Source organism: Bombina bombina, chromosome 7 (assembly GCF_027579735.1).
Source record: "Bombina bombina isolate aBomBom1 chromosome 7, aBomBom1.pri, whole genome shotgun sequence".
Taxonomy (NCBI): Eukaryota; Metazoa; Chordata; class Amphibia; order Anura; family Bombinatoridae; genus Bombina; species Bombina bombina.
The window spans coordinates 438366537-438370852 of record NC_069505.1 but is presented as its reverse complement, the minus strand read 5'-3'; positions in this window follow the sequence as shown (position 1 = coordinate 438370852).

The window sequence follows — 4316 nt, the reverse complement described above, 5'->3', positions numbered from 1 at the left end:
CATGGTTATTTGATTTAATTAGGTACAAACTCCATATATGTTATGTCTGTTCAGTCAGAGGATGCAGTATCTATTTTTATTTTTCTCTGTGTCTCCATTTATTTAAAGACTGCTGTTAACTTGTAATTCACAAATCAATTGAAAGCTGTTGCATTGTGTTTTTAATACGTGCAGCTTTTATACAAGTTTATATTAATAAAAAGGAGATAATGAGTCATTTAAAAAATATATGTAATTATTGCAGTTAAATGTTTTTAGAAATAATGCCTCTGTAAAGTAACTGGTTAAACACATAGTCAAAGGGAGACATTTAAAATTAAACTTTCATGATTGAGGTAGAGCATGCTATTTTAATAGACTTTTCTAGTTATTTATATTTTGAGAATTAGCATCAACTGTTACTGGCCCCATGTCAGCAAATCAAATTAGTTTTTGAAAGGAACATGAAAGTCATAATTACTTTTCCATCATTCAGATAGAAATTGCACAAAAAAATAAATAAATAAATAAACTTTATATTTTACTTATTATTATGTACTTAATTCTTTTGGTATCCTTTGGTGTCCTTTGTTGAAGAGCATACCTAAGTGGGATGTGCACATGCGTTTCTTGAACACCATATTGCAGCAGCTGTATTGGCAGTATAGATAACTTGTCCTTTGTGTAAAATTTGTATGGTGAATTATTTCTATTTTTACAATAAAGTAGTGAGTAGAGAATAGATTGTGTATCATTCTAATTGCTTAGTAACTGGCACTGTGCCACAGAATTGTGTGAGTGTGTATATGAGCAGAGTATGTGTGCTTTATTCTCCAGGTAATCAATACATTTCCGATGAGCTGGTGCTTAAGTGCAGTGTTTCTCAACAAAGGTCCTCAAGTACTCCCAACAGGCCAGGTTTTCATTATAGCTGAATCAGTGCACAGGTGAAGTAATCAGCTGATCAGTAACTCAGTGGTTACTAACTTGCTCTCACCCATCACCTGATTATGTCACCTGTGCACTGGTTCAGCTATCATTTAAACCTGCCCTGTTGGGGGTACTTGCGGCCCTCTGTACATGTGTTTCTCCGGCGTATCATATCTAGTGCCTCACCAGCCTCTGACCTCACTGCACGTCACTGGTACACTGTCAGCTCCCACAATGTGGGGGATGACAGTATACAGGGAAGTCACATCCCAGGTGGACAACAGTACACCCTCCAAATTATCATATTTTTGTATCTTATCAATAAAGTCCATGGTATCCTTGATGTAGGACTTTCCCTTTGTCACTAATGGAGACAGAATATTGTCCAAAAACTGGGCAGTGGGACTCAACAAGGACCCAATTCCAGCCACAATGGGCCATCCTGGAGCATCCACCAGGTTCTTATGAATTTTGGGCATTACGTAAAACACTGGAGTCACAGGGTGTGAGGGTAATAAGAATTCAGCTAACTTATGGCCAATAATGTCCCTCTGTAATCCTTTGTTAATTGTGTTTTTCAGCACTCTCATACATTTCCTAGAGGGATCCCTTTGTAATTTCTCATAAGTGGCTCCATCATTAAGTTGTCGATGGACCTCAGCCCTGAATTTACTAGTGTCCATAATGACAAGGGCCCCGCCCTTATCAGCCAGCTTACTGGTGATATTTTTGTCCTCCTGGAGACATTTAAGGGCTTGTTGTTCCCTGTGAGAAAGATTCATATTGCCACTCTTTTTATCCTTATAAGAAAGGATTTTAAACTCACTCTCCACCAGTGTGATGAAAGTCTCTACTGCTGGATTGTCAGTAGGGGGATTAAACTGACTCTTCTTGCGTAACCCCAAATTTCCCATATCAAATAAAGTGTTGGTATTATCTTCAGAGGTATATGTAAATGCCCTATCTGGGTTGTTGAAAAAGGCCTTAAGCCTAAGTAACCTGAAGAAATGGGTGAGATCGACCAGTGTAGCAAATGTATCAAGATATTCAGTGGGGCTAAAGGATAACCCCTTACTTAGCAAAGATATCTCATCAGCAGAAAGTTCTTTCATAGACAGGTTAACTATATTTATCTCCTCCTCCTCTGGTTGGTCCGTGCTCTTGTGCTCATCCCTCCGCCTCCTTCTGCTACTCCGGGTCCACCGGCATTGCCTCTTGCAGTTGCTGAGCCCCCTCCGAAAAAAGAAGACATGGATGTGGCATCCACACCAGCATTATCAGACCCTGTGGAGGATCCCGTGTCTGAGCCGGCATTTCGTCTGGAACCTGTATAAGGCCTGCGGGGATATGTGTTACCCTGTCATCTCCTGCCTTGATTCCAGCGGTATACACTTCCGGTCATGTAATCCTGCTCGTTTTGCCGGAACTTCCGTTGCTTGCGCTCCTCCACTTCCTGTTTGAAGGTTCCGGTCGCTTCCTTAATATCGTGTACAGCCTTCTCATATTCTTCTTCGCTAGCAGTCTCCCGGAGTTTATCCTGTTGTGCCGCTATCGCAGATCCCAGGGTGTTAAGCTCTAGATTAGGGCTCTTTAGGCACATTGTAATCTGTCATCTCATGTAGAGACCCAACTACCCCTCTCCTGTAACCTCATGGATACCCTCAATAGTCATGATAAATCTCATCTACATAGAGTTTATTCCTATTCTGAAGTTTCCCAGCCGCTCACAATTATGTGCTTCCCCTACGTGACACTAGACCCTAAGCCCACATCCCTGCTGCATGTACAGTAAGATCAGGACTTGTACAAGGGCCAAGTGCTAAAACATGTCCGACCCTGTCTGACTTCTTCCTTCTAGTCCTTTTTATTAACAGTCAATTTGCGGTTTTTGTCATTTTAATCATTTTGTGGAAAATATACATTTTTATTTAAGCCCTGTTGCATTTTTTGTGTCTGTTTTAGTTTAGTTAAATTACTCTGAGACATGTCTCACCTGACTATTTGTGGGGGTCTCAGATTCAAACCCATTCCAATCCAAATTCCACATCGCAACAACACCTACAGTATATACCTGGGGACAGTACATAAATCAGTGATATTCCAATCCAAATGCATTCATATAGCAATAACACCTATATGTTACCTGGGGACAGAACGTCAGCGATATTCCAATACAAAACGCATTCATATCGCAATAACACCTATACATGTTACCTGGAGACAGTACATCAGCGATATTCTAATCCAAATGTATTCATATTGTAAATAACACCTATATATGTTACCTGGGGACAATATGTCAGTGATATACCAATCCAAACACATTCATATCACAATAACACCTATATATGTTACCTGGGGAGAGTATGTCAGCGATATTCTAATCCAAATGCATTCATATCGTAAATAACACCTATATATGTTACCTGGGGAAAATACGTCAGTGATATCTCTCTGAGGATCTGAAAAAAAGAATTGTTGCTCTACATAAAGATGGCCTAGGCTATAAGAAGATTGCCAAGACCCTGAAACTGAGCTTCATCATGGTGAGCAATACCATGCAGCCATTTTATAGGACAGGTTCCACTCAGAACAGGGCTTGCCATGGTTAACCAAAGAAGTTGAGTGCACATGCTCAGTGTCATATGCAGAGGTTGTCTTTGGGAAATAGACGAATGAGTGCTGCCAGCATTGCTGCAGAGGTTGAAGAGGTGGGGGTCAGCCTGTCAGGGCTCAGACTATAAGCTGCACACTGCATCAAATTGGTCTGTATGGCTATAATCCCAAAAGGAATCCTCTTCTAAAGATGATGCACAAGAAAGCCTGCAAACAGTTTGCTGAAGACAAGCAGACTAAGGACATTGATTACTGGAACCATGTCCTGTGGTCCAATGAGATCAAGTTAAACTTATTTGGTTCAGATGGTGTCAAGCGTGTGTGACAGCAACCAGGTGAGGAGTACAAAGACAAGTGTGTCTTGCCTACAGTCAAGCATGGTGGTGGGAGTGTCATGGTCTGGGTCTGCATGAGTGCTGCCGGCACTGGGGAGCTAAAGTTCATTGAGGGAACCATGAATGCCAACATGTACTGTGACATACTGAAGCAGAGCATGATCCCCTCCCTTTGGAGACTGGGCCGCAGGGCAGTATTCCAACATGATAACGACCGCAAACATACCTCCATGACGACCACTGCCTTGCTAAAGAAGCTGAGGGTAAAGGTGATGGACTGGCCAAGCATGTCTCCAGATCCAAACCCTATTGAGCATCTGTAAGGCATCCTCAAATGGAAGGTGGGGGAGCGCAAGGTCTCTAACATCCACCATCTCCGTGATGTTATCATGGAGGAGTGGAACTTGGAAGAGGACTCAAGTGGCAAACTGTGAAGCTCTGGTGAACTCCATGCCC